We start from the raw sequence: 21,253 nt of genomic DNA on the forward strand, positions 1-21,253 counted from the left end.
CCTTCCTTGTCTCTCTTCCCATCCCTTCCTTATTACCTTTCCTCTCTTCCAGCCCACACCTCCACCACAAAACCTGCCAAGTTCCCCTAACTACTGAGCTGGGTGAGCCCATAGTGGAATTCTTGGTGTGTTCCTCACCCTACTGAAATTATCAGTTGAGTCTGACATATTTCATTACCTGATGTATGAAACCCATCCTGCATGGTGGAGTATGACGGGGAAACATAGAGACCATGGCAGGATGCAGACAGTTCGCGAAAAACACAAATGCAGTGGGGAATTTTATTTGTACATCAGGTACATTTCATGTACTCGATAAACCTCAACGTTAGGTGAAACATTGTCTTCACCGCATTTGTCTTTTATACAGGAGAACTTAACTAGCCTTTGTTTCCACGGTGTATCTGTTATATAAAATTGGGTAGCTGCACAATATTGCTGATCTTTGTTTGTAAATCCGACACCCCGTCTTTCCTTCATACCTCCACTCCACTTTTCCAAGAGCGCGCCGCCTTTTCTCTTTTCCCCCTCTCACGCTGACAAGCCTCCTCTTACCCCTCTCCTGATTTTTTCTTCATTATTCTACGTTCTTACCACTCTTATCACGTTCTACCGTGCCTCACCCCGCCTGCGTTCTCTGTTTTGCCTCACCCCCATGTACCTTCTCTGCCTCACCCCACCAACCTTCTTTATCATGCCACACCTCTACCCGCATTCTCTACCGTTCATCACCCTCTTTTACCTTCTCTAACATGGCAGTAATCTGTGTGTCTTCCTCTGCCTGTCATCCAAAGGGTCGAACAGTGGGTTGCACAGCGGCAACAAATGCAGTTACGCTCTTCTCCTGCTTCCTCTCCTTCCCGCCTCCCTTAGGCAAACATTTCCTATGGGAAATGGGGAGGAAGACGAGAAAAGAGAATGGAAATGGGATGGGAGAGGGGAGCGAGAGGGGAGAAGGTGAGGACCGGGTGTGGTCACCGTCTCGGAGACATGTAGAGTGGGGAGTTTTTTTGTTTAGCAAAATTCAATACACGAGCAGTGTGCTGCTACCTTATTCTATATCATAGTTGCACAGTGGGAACTAAAGTTAGCTGTGTTTCCTTGTCACATTGCATCACGCACGACAGGGCTTATACACAATATTGAAATCACTCAGTCTTCATTAGAGCGATAACGGTATCATCAAGACTCACGAAATCGTAATAACAATATTGCAAAGAAATCGAACCCATGGCAGGCGAGTCCTGAAACTCGCAGGCCATTGTGCTAACTTCTCGGCCACCTGGCTCTAATAAGAGTCACCCAACTAGGTGTATTTCTTTACATCGTAATCGTGTTATTTGCGATTTCGTAAGCCATGAAGGCAGCTTTGTAACGACTTGAACTAGAGTAAATCACAACTATGATGGTGTGAGATTCGTTTGTAAAAATATGCATTTGTGGTCACAGTGGGGCCGTTCCTAACTTCCCCTTGGTGTATACAGATAGACCTAATTGGATGAATCCTATTACAATCAGCTGGTCCAGTGGTTAGCACACTGTCCTGTGAGTTTTAGGACTCGCCTGTCATGGCTTCGACCGCCACCCGTTGTGTGATTTGATATAGCCAGGTATTCCAGCAAGAGTTCATCAGCAGCGGCAACTTCAAAAGTGGGAAGGAACATGCAGTGAGTGGGGAGAGGGGCAAGTAATAAGAGGAAACAGGGGACATATGAGGAAACTGCTTGAGGGGGGGGGGAAGTGTCTGATTTATATATATATATATCGGTCGTTTCCCACCAAGGCATGGTGACCCGAGAAAAGAAGAAACAGTTTCATCATCATTCACTCCGTCAGTCTTGCCAGATGTGCCTTTACACTACAGTTAAAAACTACAACATTGAACACCGCTCCTTCAGAGTGCAGGCACTGTACTTCCCACCTCCAAGATTCAAGTTCGGCTAACTGGTTTTCACGAGTCCCTTCATAAATGCTACTTTGCTCACATTCCAAAAGCACGTCAAGTCATAAAAACCGTTTGTCTCCACTCGCTCTTAACACGCTCACGTAAGCCTGCTGGAAATCCAAGCCCCTTGCACACAAAACCACCTTTATCCCCTCCCTTCAAACTTTCCTAGGACGACCCAGATCTCGCCTTTCTTCCACTACAATTTTATACGCCCTTCAAGTTATTCTGTTTTGGTCCATCCTTTCTAATGTCCGAATCACCTCAACCCTTCCTCTGCCCTCTGGATAATACTTTTAGAAACCCTTCACCTCCTTCTCTCCAAGCTACGGATTCTCTGCATTATATTCACACCACACATTGACCTCAGACACGACATCTCCACTGCCTCCAGCCTTCTCCTTGTTGCAACATGTACCACCCATGCTTCACATTTATGTAAGAACGTTGGTACCACTATAATCTCATGCATTCCCCTCTTTGCTTCCATGGATAACGTTCTTTGTCTTCACAGACTCCTCGGTGCACCACTCGCCTATTTTCCCTCTTCAGTTTTGTGATTCACCTCTTTCATGGACCCATCTGCTGACAAGTCGACTCTCAGATATCTGAATTGATTAATTTCCTCCAAACTCCCTCCAATCTTTCATTACCTAATTTTTTTGTTATCCTCATCACATTGCTTTTTCGATGTTCATTTTTAAATTCCTTCTTTTACATGCCTTTCCAAATTCGTTCACCAACCTACTTGCCTACCTGAAGTCTACCTTCAGGGGGTATTCCAGGGATCAACGCCCCCGCGGCCCAGCTCATGACCAGCCCTCCTGGTGGCTCAGGGCCTGATCAACCAGGCTGTTACTGTTGGCCGCACGTAGTCCAACATACGAACCACAGCCCGGCTGATCCGGCACTGAGTTTATCTGTCCAGTTCCCTCTTCAAGGCAGCCAGGGGTATATTTTTTAATTCCCCTTATGCATGGTGGGAGGCTGTTAAACAGTCTTGGGCCCCGGACACTTACTGTGTTTTCTCTTAGTGTACCAATGACACCCCTACTTTTCATTGGGGGTATTTTGCACCGCCTGCCCAGTCTTTTACTCTCGTAGGGAGTGATTTTCCAAAAGCTCAGTGTCAGCGAAAAGCAACTTTGACAACTCTCACTTTATATTAGATTCTGTCTGTTAATCCCACACCTCTTGCCAACACCCGAGCTTTCACTTCTCTTACAACCCCATCTATAAATATATTGAACAACCATGGTGATATCACACATCCCTGTCTAAGGCCTACTTTTACTGGGAAACAATCTCTTTACTGCTTACTCTAACCTGAGCCTCACACTCCTCGTAAAAACTTTTCACTGCTTTCAGTAACATGCCACCTATTCCATGTTTATATATATATATATATATACCTAAGCGAAACAAAGCTGAAGGGGGTAGGAGAGTTTCAGTGGGGGGGAAATAAATGGGATTAAATCTGGAGTATCTGAGAGAGTTAGAGCAAAGGAAGGGGTAGCAGTAATGTTAAATGATCAGTTATGGAAGGAGAAAAGAGAATATGAATGTGTAAATTCAAGAATTATGTGGATTAAAGTAAAGGTTGGATGCGAGAAGTGGGTCATAATAAGCGTGTATGCACCTGGAGAAGAGAGGAATGCAGAGGAGAGAGAGAGATTTTGGGAGATGTTAAGTGAATGTATAGGAGCCTTTGAACCAAGTGAGAGAGTAATTGTGGTAGGGGACTTGAATGCTAAAGTAGGAGAAACTTTTAGAGAGGGTGTGGTAGGTAAGTTTGGGGTGCCAGGTGTAAATGATAATGGGAGCCCTTTGATTGAACTTTGTATAGAAAGGGGTTTAGTTATAGGTAATACATATTTTAAGAAAAAGAGGATAAATAAGTATACAAGATATGATGTAGGGCGAAATGACAGTAGTTTGTTGGATTATGTATTGGTAGATAAAAGACTGTTGAGTAGACTTCAGGATGTACATGTTTATAGAGGGGCCACAGATATATCAGATCACTTTCTAGTTGTAGCTACACTGAGAGTAAAAGGTAGATGGGATACAAGGAGAATAGAAGCATCAGGGAAGAGAGAGGTGAAGGTTTATAAACTAAAAGAGGAGGCGGTTAGGGTAAGATATAAACAGCTATTGGAGGATAGATGGGCTAATGAGAGCATAGGCAATGGGGTCGAAGAGGTATGGGGTAGGTTTAAAAATGTAGTGTTAGAGTGTTCAGCAGAAGTTTGTGGTTACAGGAAAGTGGGTGCAGGAGGGAAGAGGAGCGATTGGTGGAATGATGATGTAAAGAGAGTAGTAAGGGAGAAAAAGTTAGCATATGAGAAGTTTTTACAAAGTAGAAGTGATGCAAGGAGGGAAGAGTATATGGAGAAAAAGAGAGAGGTTAAGAGAGTGGTGAAGCAATGTAAAAAGAGAGCAAATGAGAGAGTGGGTGAGATGTTATCAACAAATTTTGTTGAAAATAAGAAAAAGTTTTGGAGTGAGATTAACAAGTTAAGAAAGCCTAGAGAACAAATGGATTTGTCAGTTAAAAATAGGAGAGGAGAGTTATTAAATGGAGAGTTAGAGGTATTGGGAAGATGGAAGGAATATTTTGAGGAATTGTTAAATGTTGATGAAGATAGGGAAGCTGTGATTTCGTGTATAGGGCAAGGAGGAATAACATCTTGTAGGAGTGAGGAAGAGCCAGTTGTGAGTGTGGGGGAAGTTCGTGAGGCAGTAGGTAAAATGAAAGGGGGTAAGGCAGCCGGGATTGATGGGATAAAGATAGAAATGTTAAAAGCAGGTGGGGATATAGTTTTGGAGTGGTTGGTGCAATTGTTTAATAAATGTATGGAAGAGGGTAAGGTACCTAGGGATTGGCAGAGAGCATGCATAGTTCCTTTGTATAAAGGCAAAGGGGATAAAAGAGAGTGCAAAAATTATAGGGGGATAAGTCTGTTGAGTGTACCTGGTAAAGTGTATGGTAGAGTTATAATTGAAAGAATTAAGAGTAAGACGGAGAATAGGATAGCAGATGAACAAGGAGGCTTTAGGAAAGGTAGGGGGTGTGTGGACCAGGTGTTTACAGTGAAACATATAAGTGAACAGTATTTAGATAAGGCTAAAGAGGTCTTTGTGGCATTTATGGATTTGGAAAAGGCGTATGACAGGGTGGATAGGGGGGCAATGTGGCAGATGTTGCAAGTGTATGGTGTAGGAGGTAGGTTACTGAAAGCAGTGAAGAGTTTTTACGAGGATAGTGAGGCTCAAGTTAGAGTATGTAGGAAAGAGGGAAATTTTTTCCCAGTAAAAGTAGGCCTTAGACAAGGATGTGTGATGTCACCGTGGTTGTTTAATATATTTATAGATGGGGTTGTAAGAGAAGTAAATGCGAGGGTCTTGGCAAGAGGCGTGGAGTTAAAAGATAAAGAATCACACACAAAGTGGGAGTTGTCACAGCTGCTCTTTGCTGATGACACTGTGCTCTTGGGAGATTCTGAAGAGAAGTTGCAGAGATTGGTGGATGAATTTGGTAGGGTGTGCAAAAGAAGAAAATTAAAGGTGAATACAGGAAAGAGTAAGGTTATGAGGATAACAAAAAGATTAGGTGATGAAAGATTGAATATCAGATTGGAGGGAGAGAGTATGGAGGAGGTGAACGTATTCAGATATTTGGGAGTGGACGTGTCAGCGGATGGGTCTATGAAAGATGAGGTGAATCATAGAATTGATGAGGGAAAAAGAGTGAGTGGTGCACTTAGGAGTCTGTGGAGACAAAGAACTTTGTCCTTGGAGGCAAAGAGGGGAATGTATGAGAGTATAGTTTTACCAACGCTCTTATATGGGTGTGAAGCGTGGGTGATGAATGTTGCAGCGAGGAGAAGGCTGGAGGCAGTGGAGATGTCATGTCTGAGGGCAATGTGTGGTGTGAATATAATGCAGAGAATTCGTAGTTTGGAAGTTAGGAGGAGGTGCGGGATTACCAAAACTGTTGTCCAGAGGGCTGAGGAAGGGTTGTTGAGGTGGTTCGGACATGTAGAGAGAATGGAGCGAAACAGAATGACTTCAAGAGTGTATCAGTCTGTAGTGGAAGGAAGGCGGGGTAGGGGTCGGCCTAGGAAGGGTTGGAGGGAGGGGGTAAAGGAGGTTTTGTGTGCGAGGGGCTTGGACTTCCAGCAGGCATGCTTGAGCGTGTTTGATAGGAGTGAATGGAGACAAATGGTTTTTAATACTTGACGTGCTGTTGGAGTGTGAGCAAAGTAACATTTATGAAGGGATTCAGGGAAACCGGCAGGCCGGACTTGAGTCCTGGAGATGGGAAGTACAGTGCCTGCACTCTGAAGGAGGGGTGTTAATGTTGCAGTTTAAAAACTGTAGTGTAAAGCACCCTTCTGGCAAGACAGTGATGGAGTGAATGATGGTGAAAGTTTTTCTTTTTCGGGCCACCCTGCCTTGGTGGGAATCGGCCGGTGTGATAAAAAAAAAAAAAAAATATATATATATATAATCAGATGATAAATTTTGAATGAGAATGGTAGTTTTAGTTCCTTGGGACACTGAGTGACTACATGATTAGTTATCAGTGGAGAAGACACGAATTGCAATCACTAGCACTGGGTTATTATAAACATTTCGGTCTTGAGACCTTGGCTACTGTAAATGTTCAAGAGGATAAGAAAACATGGGCATACATAGTGAGGGAAGGAAGGCCCCTAAGGAGTGGAGTTTGGTGGATTATATCGTACGACTGCAGTATCTGGTAGTGGGCGAAGCTTATTGATTATCATATGTGCTAGCGTCTCAGAAGTCCTAGATTAGGTTCTGTGAAGATCATGTATACCTAGGTGAAGATCGTGCATTCTTTGGTGAGATCAGGAATGCTATGGTGAAGGTCTTCCATGTTATAGTGAAGATCTTGCATGCTGTAGTAAAGATTTTACATGCTGTGGTAAAGTGCATCAAATGTCTCTGGGACCCCTGGTCACCACATTTGATAATGCGATACAAGGAGAGTTATCAGTGTAGCTTAAGGTGGTCAAACCTTCACATAAGTGGTTATAAGTGTGGCCGAGTGAGAGTAGAAAAACTCTCGAAAGCCTTCAATAACATATCACGGTTAGCATTCAAAGGTATGAGCGATAGAGCGTCAAACTGTCACTTTAATTGTTTATAAATGTAGCATACGGTGGATGGTAAAAAGGACGTTAAACCTTCACAAAAGTTGACAGTTCGACGTATAATTATTTATGGTGATTTGTGTCAGTCTCCCTACGATTCCCGTTGGGGAGGGTAACCTCTACCTGTTCGACAATGTTCGCACATCGTGTTAAAATCAAACCAGCCAGTGGTGTTATAAATGATTCCACTAAACTATTACTTGCTGCCGCTATGAGGACCTGCCTACATCTCAAATTCACAGCGATCCACTCACTCAAGGATTCCTTTATTGTCGTCTGCACCGACGACAATGAAGCAGCTAAACTTATGGACGACACTGCAATGAACACATTACGGGACCGACAATTCATCATATCACCGTCTCCCTCCTTGCTGGCGAAACGTTCAGTTTTTGTTAAACAATTGCATAAGATAATCACATCTATTCCAACGGATGAACTGAAGACCTCTATCGAAGACCAAAACACCTGGGCCTCTGTAGACACCATCACACGAATTCCCAATGCCTCATCTATGATCAAAATCACCTTTTCAAACATAGATATGGCTACCCAAGCACTCGCTAATGGACTAGCTATCTCATATTACCACATACATCCACGCCACATTGAATCTGAACGTTTTGCCCATGTCTCTCCCCGTTGGAACTGTTACTCTTATCAACATTTAACAAATCACTGCCCCATTAAAGACAAAAAGTTCTGTTCTACCTGTGGAAAAGAAGGTCATAACTTCAAAGCCTGCACCACCACCAATGCCACTCCAACATGTCTTAACTGCAAGGGTACTCATCATACCCTTGCAGCTAAATGCCCACTACGAAAAGAAGTAATGTCGAAAAAAATTAAAGAAGAAACCAAGAAGAATAGTCCCAAATCGCCGACATACACCGCCATTTCAAAACTCCAGTCGGACACCACCAGAATTCTACAAGCCACACAGCAGTCATCTCTATCCAGCAATTCCCTTTCTGCACTCCCTGACGCTGCTCCCTCTAAGGTGTTGTACTGCATGATGTATGCACACCTTGCAAATGCAGCAAACCCAGGCACATTCAACACTACAATTAACGAACTATTCCGTCTTAACAACATGCCGTCATTCAACTTTCCTGACTCGCCAACATCACAGGACTTCCTCAAGATTATCCCAAACATCGCTAACTTCACATCAACTTCAGGCCCAAATCCTAACTCTGCCCCAAAAAACACTCCTGAACCACGCCCAGTGACCACTGCCACCTCTCAACAACCACCAACAACCAGCCAGACCGCAAATACTCTAGACTCCCAGCCTCCTCTTGACACAATCACTGTAGAAACAATTGAACAAGAATTTCCTGACGAATCCCCCGACGAAGCAGATAGCGACGACTCCAGCACACCCTCTTGGGAAAACCTTACTTTCTACACCTCTCCCTCGAACGCTGACACCATGACCTGCTCTGAACTATACAAAGGCCTCGGTGATGGAACAGTCAAGTATGCCTGCGAATCACCACTTCACTTCACACTCTCGCAAGTTCTTGAGTTCATCAAGCCTCTTCGTTTCACTTTTTCCAACAAGACAACGCTATACCACATCTCCAGGAGCAGCTTCAAGAAGTTTACAAATGGCTCCACTGCAAACCTGCCTCCTCAACTACTAAAATAACCTCCCACATGTTTGATGCCCTCTCCTGCGACCTGGAAACTTCCAGCTCTCGAGACTCAAAGACCTCACCTACCACGAGACTGGTGGGTGAGACATACAGGCAACAGATGGGCGACTTTGTTCCGGGGCGTTTCGCCTACTCAGTAGGCATCTTCAGTGCAGAAGGTGGGGCGGGAGCAGTGGAGGTGTGGGGGCGGTGTGGTCGGTCCATCGCCCTTGAGGTCGTGGAATTTGGGGTTGTCGGTCCCTCAGCCTGGAGAAGTTCAGTTCCATACACAGCTTGCTCTCTTCCCGTTTTTTCTCCAAGTCTGTCCCACGATCGCCTTAGCTGCTGGGTCAAGCCCTGGCTCTATTTCTACGACTAAGAACACTCCTCTCCAGCGCTATTCTTCGTCTGTCCCGTCTTCCCCGCTCATCCCATTGGGATCTTACCTGCACTTGCTTCCTTCCTTGGTGATTTGTAAATGTTAACAGTTAAGGGATGGCTTGGTAGAGTCCTAGGTACTTGGAATGATGTAGCGCTCACACGAGTGTTAAAAAAAATTAAAATGAAAGGCTTTATCAAGTTCTGATATAGCCTCTTGTAGGTGAAATGTCACATTAAGAAAAGGTCTGTATTTACTATACGTGTTTTTTTTTCCAAACCACTTCCAGATACTTGCTACTGACGTAAACTGGTTTATTAGGCTTTCACATTCTTTCCGGTGTAGGGAGAAATGTTGTTCACCACATAATGGTATAAATCGCGAGTTTATCGCATATCTTATGTAAATTTAGTACTTGGCTGATTGTAATTGAGTGTATATACATGTGATAGTATGCACATGTTTCTAGTTGGTATGTAACTGTACCTGAAGGGAGCTCATCTGTAACTGACTGGATCTTTGACGGTACCTACTTGTATGGGCCCTTGTAACTGTATCTACGTGTATATGCCCTTGTAACTGTACCTACATGTATGTGCGCTTGTGACTCTTCCTACATGTATGTACATTTCTGAATGTATGTACATGTAGCTTGATAAGAGACGGAATAATATTTCCTTCTATTCGTGTTTTCTTATTTTCTCTGATTAAATTATTATTTTTCAGTAAGACACAATATGCGGTTAATGGCAGTTTACTTAGAAGACGTTTCGTCCACCAGTTACTTTATTAATAAAGTCTCTGGTGGACGAAACGTCTTTTCATTAACATGTCTATAAGCTACATATTGTTCCTTTTTAACATATAATATTAACATATCATACCATTGACATATTTTTTTCGTTGCAGGTACGTGCTGCTGCTGCTTTAGTCTAGCCTTAAAATGCAGACCTGTGAAAGTAAGTACCTCGTGCCTCTATATGGAGGCTCTTTGAGCGTGAAGGCCTCTTGATCCGAGAAACTGGAGTCTATTTGGTCTTTTTCCCCCTCTTCGGATCAAACCAGAATGCAACCTCCCCTACCCCTTTGAGATCTTGCCTTATACTGTGGTGATTCTTTAATATTCATTGAAGTTGTGGTTTTGTGAAATGCGACTAGTAAACTTTGAATTGAACAGCTGGCAGTGTGATGATTTTTGCATCGTTGTAACAAGTGTCACACGATAACAACAAGTGGATGAACGACGGCGTAAACCGAAAAGTATTGTAGCGAGAAAGATACTGCGGCGAAACCTTTCTCGATGCGTATGATCCAACACTGAACTTTATCAAGTATTTCTATCATACTTGACAAAGTTTAGTCGTGGTAAAGGTTGCTCTGCGAACAAAGTCTCTCACTTATGATAGCAAACGCTTTAGTTACGAGGATTATTGGTAATGACAGCAGCAACTTAGTACTGTTAGTAGGTTTTCTAAGTGCAGGGCCCTGAAAGACCTCTGCAAGCTTGTGTTTTTCGAATTCCTGCACGGAATACCTGGTGCATTGGGTGGCCAAGGTTGCCTTCACTCCTTACCAGGGCTGGTCACCGTACAACTCCAGGAAATTCAGTCGCTGTCTGGTAACCTTAAACACTGAACAGTTGTTCATTGCATCACTTAGTCTGTTAAGCTGTAGTGGCACAGTGGAAGAGAAAGCACATACACAACACACACTCAGTTTCACTTTCTCTCTCTCTCTCTCTCTCTCTCTCTCTCTCTCTCTCTCTCTCTCTCTCTCTCTCTCTCTCTCTCTCTCTCTCTCTCTCTCTCTTGTACACACACACATCCTATTAATATAACGAGTGGAAATTGTGTAGTAGTTTGGCATATAAGAGACAGGATTGGATCATGTAAAGAACATACTAATACAGTTCCACTGGAGGAAAAAAATAGAAATGAATTGAGTGGACATGCACGCGGTTTATGCAAGTAAACAAAGTATAATTTGTTTCAATCTCAGGTGCAGTGGAGATGTCTGAGCCAGAGTGAAAAATGTCAGGCGTGGAAGTGAGGGCAGTGATAAAGGGGAGCAATATAATGGAGCACAACATGACTTATCGGAGAGAAGGCCACCTGTTGCTCCAATTACACCTGCCTTCCACCCACTGATGCTCTTGACGCTCTTATGCTCCTGTAATGTCTGTTCATGTTCCTGGTGCCTCATTAATGCTGTCGCTTGCTGCTGCTGCTACTTGTGCTAGGGGTTAAATTATTGCTGTTGCTGCTGCTGTTATTGGTAGTAATAATATTAGTGTTTAAATCATTGCTTTTACTAGTACTGCTGCTGTTATCTGTAATATTAATGATGTTAGTGTTTTAGTTATTGTTGCTGTTGTTAATGGTACTAATGATAATAAGTCTTATGGCAAAATGTAAACCTTCATTAGGTTTTCCTTAGGGGTCAAGCTTTTAGTAAGTCTGTCCACAAAAAGAAGCATTGGTGTATATAGTCGGGAGAGCAAATGACGAGGAGGCATTAGGTGCAAACTCCGTTGTGAGGTATGAAGTGAGGTGTGTACTGAGGATTATGTGAGTCAAGGATCCTGTTGAACACCGGAAGTCATCAGCATCACCTGCAACAACAGTGGGTTAGTTTAAATAGACCAGACTGGACACCTCTTGATTATAATCTTGGGTAAAAAAAAAATATTGAATTAGCACAAACTATCTTCGGCTATCTTCCAATACATGATACTTCTCAACTCTTCCATAGATTAATGAAGCAAATATCACACATAAAATTGACTACCCATATAAACCAATATGAATATAATCGCCACTCAGAACCCTCTGCAAATTTAAACCAGTCTAAAGGCCAGTGAAGCCCGGAGCAGATTCCCAAGTTTGCATTGAAAATTGTATTGCAGCACCAAACCTCACAACTCACCTGTGAGTTATAACATGAGCCATCAGGCTTATCGTAGTGTTCTCTACAGCCCAACAGATGTCTTACGCTTAGTCTTGTCTGCTTTTGTGTGTGTGTGTACGCGTGAGTGTGTACATGTGTGCTTGTTTTTGTATGTATGTAATATAAATGATGTTAGGGATGAGCGTCCTAGATGAAATTACAATATTGTGTAAGTGACGAATAACCGGAATGTGAGAGGCCATTGATTAGTTTAACAGGATTTTAGAAAAGTTTGAGTTCAACTTTCCTAAAACGAACAGCTGTTTCGTGTGCTTGTTAATACTGATTGCAGTTATATTGCTTTCTTTACTAGCCGTAGATTTTTTATTTAATATTTTAGGTAATGTTATTTTTTTGTTTTCGAATGTGCCTTCTATATATGCATTGTACATTCCATAACAAGAGAACAACATCACGCTTGATTTTATGTGTTATGCCCATCATGCTACAGTGTATGTAAAATTAGCGAGTTCGTTACATAGTATACGACCTGGATAATTTATAGCTTTTGTGGTATTGACGTATTTATATTTATAGCGTTAAATGGTGCCAGTTGGGCAGAAGGTTTATAAAAACAAACCAGATTCTTTGTTGAATGCCATGTAAACACATCCTGTTGTAATTGATGACTGTCGAGAGAATGCAGCTGATCCTATGCGCAGTATTTTAATCATCATCACAGATAAGTGAAGTTGTGTCCAGCAATAACCTGCACACGTTGACCATCAACGGTGACTGCACCGCAAAGCTTGCTGAAATCTTGTGCATTGTATTTGATAAATGTGAATTGATAAGCGGCGTGCTGGAGCATTGTTGATTTCCAGAGTGGAAGGGATGGGGTGCACTCCTGTTTCGCAAGGAAAACAGACAGCAGGTTATTAGGTTCTGTATTTAGAAGACTGGAAACGAGAGAGGAAAATGAAGAGGTTGGTATATTGTATGAGTTTAGGATCTGAGGAATAAACATGTTAATTATTTAATATAGTCAAATCATCGATGAGGAACTCGACGTGATGGGTGTTTACTTTTGGCGAATTCATTAATATTAATGTCACTTGGGTGTTTTGTTATGCTGAAGCCACATATATTGATGTAACTCATGTTTTGTTACGCTGAAGTCACATATATTGATGTAACTCATGTTTTGTTTTGTTATAAAATTATTATTCATCTCTAAAAGTAATTTTGGTTGTCATAAAGTCAACAAGTTTTTTGTCGAAGGCAGCCAAATATACAGTAAGGTTGACTGGGAAGTACTGGAGTAGTATAAGGTTGACTGGGAAGTACTGGAGTAATATAAGGTTGACTGGGAAGTACGGGAGTAATATAAGGTTGACTGGGAAGTACTGGAGTAATGTAAGGTTGACTGGGAAGTACTGGAGTAATATAAGGTTGACTGGGAAGTACTGGAGTAATATAAGGTTGACTGGGAAGTACTGGAGTAATAGAAGGTTGACTGGGAAGTACGGGAGTAATATAAGGTTGACTGGGAAGTACTGGAGTAATATAAGGTTGACTGGGAAGTACTGGAGTAATATAAGGTTGACTGGGAAGTACTGGAGTAATATAAGGTTGACTGGGAAGTACTGGAGTAATATAAGGTTGACTGGGAAGTACGGGAGTAATATAAGGTTGACTGGGAAGTACTGGAGTAATGTAAGGTTGACTGGGAAGTACTGGAGTAATATAAGGTTGACTGGGAAGTACTGGAGTAATATAAGGTTGACTGGGAAGTACTGGAGTAATATAAGGTTGACTGGGAAGTACTGGAGTAATATAAGGTTGACTGGGAAGTACTGGAGTAATATAAGGTTGACTGGGAAGTACGGGAGTAATATAAGGTTGACTGGGAAGTACGGGAGTAATATAAGGTTGACTGGGAAGTACTGGAGTAATATAAGGTTGACTGGGAAGTACGGGAGTAATATAAGGTTGACTGGGAAGTACTGGAGTAATATAAGGTTGACTGGGAAGTACTGGAGTAATATAAGGTTGACTGGGAAGTACGGGAGTAATATAAGGTTGACTGGGAAGTACGGGAGTAATATAAGGTTGACTGGGAAGTACTGGAGTAATATAAGGTTGACTGGGAAGTACGGGAGTAATATAAGGTTGACTGGGAAGTACGGGAGTAATATAAGGTTGACTGGGAAGTACGGGAGTAATATAAGGTTGACTGGGAAGTACGGGAGTAATATAAGGTTGACTGGGAAGTACTGGAGTAATATAAGGTTGACTGGGAAGTACGGGAGTAATATAAGGTTGACTGGGAAGTACGGGAGTAATATAAGGTTGACTGGGAAGTACTGGAGTAATATAAGGTTGACTGGGAAGTACGGGAGTAATATAAGGTTGACTGGGAAGTACGGGAGTAATATAAGGTTGACTGGGAAGTACTGGAGTAATATAAGGTTGACTGGGAAGTACGGGAGTAATATAAGGTTGACTGGGAAGTACGGGAGTAATATAAGGTTGACTGGGAAGTACTGGAGTAATATAACGAGAGGGACATACAGCCATCGGTAACTTTTAATTACGACAAGGAAAATTACTCCCATCTTAAAAGTTGAAAAATATTACTATACTTGACCTTAGACACCTCAAGCATTGTAAATGTCTGCCTCACAAACACAGGTCGGCGAGTACACACCAACCCACCTCACCTCACATCACATCACATCACATCACATCATCTCACCAACTCACCTCACCTCACCTCACCTCACCTCACCTCACCCTTCCGCCCAGTTTTGTAAAGCCTGAACACATCATAGTCTCATATAAGGCTCAAGCTCTGTAGTAATGTACTAAACAATATTTTCGTTCATCAATAATAATTATATCTTAATTAATTTACTTGCTGTATAATGCAAGTAAAACAGTAAACTAATCGAATATTATAAAAATTATTAATATTTCGAGCTAATATAGTTGTGGCCTGTTTTTGAAAGTTTGCAACCTAATCGCCGGAAAAAATCTTTGTGTGTATGTGTACTCGTACGTTGGACTGCGTGCGACCAGCAGTAACAGCCTGGTTGATCAGGCCCTGATCCACCGGGAGGCCTGGTCATGGACCGGGCCGCGGGGGCGTTGATCCCCGGAATAACCTCCAGGTAACCAGGTAACCTAATTGTGATTGCCGGGGTCGACTCATAGCTCCTGGCCCCGCCTCTTCACTGGTGTGTGCGTGTACTCGCCTAATTGTGGTTGCAGAGGTCGATACACAGCTCCTGGCCCCGCCTTTTCACTGGTCGCTACTAGGTCCTCTCTCTGCTTCCAGAGCCTTGTCATACCTCGTCTTAAAACTATGTATGGTTCCTGCCTCCACTACATCACTTGTTAGGCTATTTCACTTCCTGACGATTCTGTGACAAGAAATACTTCCTAACATCCCTATGACTAGTCTGAGTCTTCAGCTTCCAATTGTGACCCCTTGTTTCTGTCCCTCCTCTCTAAAAAAACCTGTCTCTGTCTACCTTATCTATTCCACGCAGTATTTTGTATGTCATTATCATGTCTCCATTGACCCACATGTCCTCCAATGTCGTCAGTCCGATTTCCCTCAGCCTTTCTTCGTAGGACATACCCCTGAGCTCCGGAACTAGCCTTGTTGCAAACCTTTGCACTTTATCTAATTTATTGACGTGTTTGCCCAAGTGTGGGTTCTAAACTGGAGCTGCATACTCCAGTATGGGCCTGACGTACACAGTGTACAGTGTCTTAAACGATTCCTTACTAAGGTATCGGAACGCTATTCTCAGGTTTGCCAGGCGCCTGTATGCTGCAGCAGTTATCTGGTTGATGTGTGCCTCCGGAGACATGCTCGGTGTTATGGTCACCCCAAGATCTTTCTCCTTGAGCGAGGGTTGCAGTCCTTGGCCACCTAGTCTATACTCTGTCTGCGGTCTTCTTTGCCCTTCTCCGATCTCATGACTTTGCACTTGGCAGGGTTGAATTCAAGAAGCCAGTTGCTGGACCACGTGTCCAGCCTGTCCAGGTCTCTTTGAAGTCCTGCCTGGTCCTCATCTGATTTAATTCTCCTCATTAACTTCACATCATCTGCAAACAGGGACACCTCAGAGTCTATCCCTTCCATCATGTCATTCACATATTCCAGAAATAGCACTGGTCCTAGGACCGACCCCTGTGGGACCCCGCTCGCCACAGGTGCCCACTGTGATACCTCATCCCGTACCATGACTCGTTGTTGCCTCCCTGTCAGGTATTCTCTGATCCATTGCAGTGCCCTTCCTGTTATACACGCCTGATCCTCTAGTTTCTGCACTAGTCTCTTGTGAGGAAGTGTGTCGAAGGCCTTCTTGCAGTCCAAGAAAATGCAATCAACCCACCCCTCACTCTCGAGTCGCACTTCTGTAACTTTGTCATAGAACTCCAGAAGGTTTGTGACACAGGATTTGCCTTCCATGAATCCGTGCTGGTTATCGTTTATAATCTTGTTCCGTTCCAGGTGCTCCACCGCTGTGTTTGTGTGTGTGTGTGTGTGTGTGTGTGTGTGTGTGTGTTTGTAAGTGTACATGTTGGAGGTCGATCACTGGTGTGTTCCTGCCACAGGGAGTCCTGGTCTTGGGGGACGATGACCTTCCATACTATCTTCAGATAATGTTAGGTATGTGCGTCTCAAATGTTACTGGAGCTTAGATACCTCCAGCAATGTAAATGTCTCCGTTTTAAAATGTTGTCAGGTTATAACATGCGTCGCATTCAGCAATTTTTCTTTATTTCCAGTTGTATTTTTGTTTTAGCAGAGATCAGGCGGTAAGGAACGGGAAAAATTCGAGGCTCTTGACTCCTGTGTGAGAATCAATAAGTGTTGGGCGTGGTGTCGTAACTTACTGCCCCTGCCTGTGTTTACGTGGAAGACACCATCAATCACTTGGCCAGCAAGCGATGTCTCGCCACCACTTAATCTCTCAAGGTGGTGACAAACTTATGGTATGCTCACCCAGTTCTGTTTTCGGGGGTCTAGCTTCCGCAACTGACCATGTTACCTAGACTGCTTGGACATTACATGTTGCTGGCCGCTTTTCGACTCTTGAAACTGTGTACTGAATTTTCCTCCGCACTTTCACTCTTAACTTTTCATCCACATAACATCGGTATGGCTCATCTTTGCTTCCACTTCCACCGGTGTCCTCTTGTTCCTGGTCCTTTTATTTCGATCTGTTTTAATAAAGCCCATTGTGTGGGCGAAATGCTATCTGTTTTCCCATCATGTCGATAATTTATACTATTTGTCTCCATCAGTCTGTTCTATCAGTGCCTCTTAAAATTTTGTATATCTGCCAAATTCGTCGGATTCATAATGTATTCCTTTCAGTTCTTGGACTGTTCTAGTTGCAGGCACATGATCTTTTTGAATTTGGGAACAACATGCTTGACGAAGCGGGAGTTCCACGTTGTGACTACGTACTCAATAATTGGCATAAATGTTACGCATAAAGTTCTGAAGGGTTCTCTGTTAATGGTCCCGAATGCCATTTTAAATTTGCGTATCTTACATATGATGCTAAACGTACGTACGTGTGTGTGTGTGTGTGTGTGTGTGTGTGTACCTTTGGTGGTATACCTCAAGTAATTTTTACGCCCAGATCCTTTTCCTTTAGGATGTTTGCATCTACTTTCCTAAAAGATGTGGTGTGTATAGTCTACCTTCACGCTCATCCGCGTAAATTTGCATTTAGAGGTTGTGTACTCTAAATAGCGTAGTTTTGATGGTACCAACAGTTTAGTTGTCTGGTTATTGTTGTAAAAAATGAAGTTTTTTTGAAATAATCGTGAAAATTACTTTTCCTTGGGTAAGGCTATATTAATTACCGGGAATTCTTTGTAAAGGAGATAGCCTTTAGAACCTGTAGTTACCTGTAGAACATTCTAGCGGTCACTACCTAAGCGGCCGGTACCATACCAGGTCTGCTGGCCGCACGCAATCTCTCGTAGACACCACAGCCAGGCTGATCAGGAAATGACTTGAGGAAATGTTTCGTCCTGAAGACACTAAGTGTCTTTTAGTAATTCCGCTTATGTATGAAGGGAGGATGTTGAAAGGTTTGGTTCCCTTACAGTTATTTTGAGTTACGCCCACTACTTTCCCTGTTGTATGTTGTACTGACTGCCAGCCTCTTGTTTTCATAGGCAGGAATTTCGTTATCCAGATTTCTGACCAAACCGTACACAATTTTCCAAGTGTAAATTATGGTGTATTTCTCCTTTTATACGTTACAGGGAATACAACTCAAGAAGCTTAGACATTCCCAGTAATTTAGGTGCATAACTGTAGTAAAAGGACGGTGAAAATCCTTTTGAGTTTCCGCAGATCTGCGATATCGTTTGTGAACCTTAAAAATGGGTTGTTAGTGTGCAGCAGAATTCCATTGTAGACAGAACAAATGACTATGAATGGTTTTTAGTTAAGTAAAAGAACACAAGTGCAACTACTGCGACATTTTATTGTGGTCACGTTTTCACGTTTCATGTTTCACCCTTGCAAACAGTTCATCAGGGCCTGGGGATTTGTTATTATTTCTCTGTCTGAGGGCCATGTCACTAGTTACCCTAATCGTGCATAGTTTATTATCGTCCTGTTCTACATAATTTATTTCTGGAATTTCGCTAGTATTTTCCCGAGTAAAAACTGAAAGGAAGTAGGTATTGAAAAGTTCACACATTTCCTTATCACTGTCAGTGATCTGACCTGAGCTACTCTTAAGTGGGCCATAATCTTCTGTATACCTTAAAGAACCCTTTTGGGTTAGTCTTTGAATCCCTTGCGACTTTAAGCTCATAATCCCTTTTTGCTTTTCTTATTCCTTTTTTTTTATTTCTCTCTTGAATTGAATATATTGATTTTTAACTGCTCTTTCCCTCTTTTGATATGCCTATATATGCCTGTCTTTTCACCAGTGAGATGTTTTAATCTATTGTTTATCCATTTGGAATCATTTTTGTTAGATTTAATTTCCCTACTCAGGACAAAAGTCGTCTGGGCAGCTAGCACTGTGCTCTGAAATACGTCATATTGGCAACCAACCACCTACCTGACCGATAGTAAGTTCATCCCAATTTAGCCCACCCAGGTAATTTTTCAGTCCCACAAAGTCGGCCAAGCGGAAATCTGGGACAGCGACTTGATTGCATTTATCTGGGTAATTCCATCAATATATCATTCCACGATATATTGATTTATGATCGCTTTCCCCAAGCTCATCATTAACCTCGAGATTATTGACTAGTGATTCTTTGTTGGCAAGAACCAAGTCAAACAGGTTGTTTCCTGTAGTTGGTTCTATCACAAACTGTTTCAAAAAGCAGTCCTGAACCGTATCAAGACAGTCACTAGACTCAAGAGTTCCTGTCACATTATTCCAATTAGTTTGTCTAAAGTTAAAATCTCCCATTAACACAACATTTTCATATCTAGACGCCTCATGAATTTTGTCCCATGGTAGCCTACCGCACCCCTGTCAAGGTTTGGGGGGCCTATAAATCACACCCAAAATTAATTTCTCATGACCTGCGAGAAACTGTAGCCAAACAGATTCTGTGTCCGATGTTTCTGATCTTACATCTTGTCTAACACAATTTAAGTTATCTCTGACATAAATCGCAATCGCCACTCCACCACCCTTCCTGTTGACCCTGTCATGGTGGAATAGTTTATAACCCTGTATGTTGCATTCAGAAGGCATTTCTCTATCTTTCAAGTTGAACCAGATCTCTGTTATAGCAATAATATCTATATTACCTGCACTTGCAAGTAATCTTAGTTCATCTATCTTATTTCTTAAGACTCCTACTATTTGTTTAGTAAACCTTAAGGGAGTAAGTCACTCGTTCCCCTCTACTATCTCAGTTTGTTGTAGTTATATATTATTACTTATTAAATTAAAGTATCAGTTTTGGAATGTGAAGATTGAGTTTTGGGACAAAAACGAATGTAAGCTTGTTTGCAAAAGTATCCTTGCCATATATGTAAAGTTACTGAATGTTAGTTACCGTTTGCCAAAGGCACTCTTCGATAACACATGGCCTGATATTTCTATAATATATATATATATATATATATATATATATATATATATATATATATATATATATATATATATATATATATATATATATATATAGTCACGGCATTATGCCGGGTGAGCGCCCCCGGCATAATGCCGTGACGAAAATAAAAGGCCTGCCATACAGGGGGGTCTTTTTTCGTCAGTGCGTTGTGCCGTGTAGCAGCGGTTAGCATGACGTCATGGCCTGCCGCCACACTCCACATCGACTCCGTAGTGAGAGGAGATATTTCACTTTCGTCTCTCGTCCGCCCCGTCTTTTGTCCGGTGATCCCTTTGGTTTTGGGGCTATACATGTTTGATTATAGGTAAAAGGAAGTCTTTAACACCTGAAACTATAGCTCAAATCATAGGGCTTCATAAAGCTGGGCACCAGACGAAAGAAATAGTGGAGAATGTTAGTGTGTGAGAGTGTTCAGTAAGGAACTGGGCGCAGTTCATGGCTGGTGGTGGTGTCGAGTTACCGCCTGCCAAACCTCGGCATGGCCCCTCGAAGAAGACATCGGTTCGTACCTTAACTGTGTTAAAGAAGCAGTTAGTGAGTACACCTAAGATAACTGCTAGAGAATTGAAAGAAAAGAAACCACATCTTCTCTCAGAGGTGTCTGTAAGAACTGTTAACAGAAGTGTGTCAGAACTGGACTACAGTTGTCATCACCAGGTTAAGAAAACAATCATCTCCAAGCCACAGAAGAAACAGGGTGGATTATACAAAGAAATATCTTCACTGGAATCCTCAACAGTGGTCTGAAGTACTTCGGAGTGATGAAGCAACCTTCACTGTCCCTTGTAACCATGAGGGACATGTATACCGGCCCAGAGGTAGTGGTGACCTGCTAGACCCACGCTACACATGTGGGACCACCAAACACACAGACTCGCTCATAGTTTGGAGGTGTTTCAGTGCTCAGAGTGTTGGTGACCTCATTGTACTTCCCAAAAACCAGTATATGAACCAATATAATTACCTGGAGTTATTGTGTGACAATTTACCTGAGGCGTTCGACAAGTGTGGGGCTACGGTTTTTATGTAGGATGGTGCACCATGTCATACCCCCAAATCTGTAGTTCAG

At 42.5% G+C, this 21,253-nt stretch overlaps 1 protein-coding gene and 1 long non-coding RNA gene across 11 annotated transcripts in view; both read left to right on the plus strand.

Annotated features, from left to right (window-relative positions):
• LOC128688693 (uncharacterized) overlaps nt 1-13,446 on the plus strand; it is a 142,573-nt gene extending 129,127 nt beyond the window's left edge. Inside the window, exon 3 of the long non-coding RNA XR_008407042.2 lies at nt 10,057-13,446. This is a non-coding gene — a long non-coding RNA (uncharacterized lncRNA). The remainder of the gene's footprint in view (nt 1-10,056) is intronic.
• LOC128688508 (utrophin) overlaps nt 1-21,253 on the plus strand; it is a gene marked incomplete at its 5' end in the record, with an annotated part of 1,206,544 nt that overhangs the window by 534,736 nt on the left and 650,555 nt on the right.

Source organism: Cherax quadricarinatus, chromosome 13, assembly GCF_038502225.1.
Source record: "Cherax quadricarinatus isolate ZL_2023a chromosome 13, ASM3850222v1, whole genome shotgun sequence".
Taxonomy (NCBI): domain Eukaryota; kingdom Metazoa; phylum Arthropoda; class Malacostraca; order Decapoda; family Parastacidae; genus Cherax; species Cherax quadricarinatus.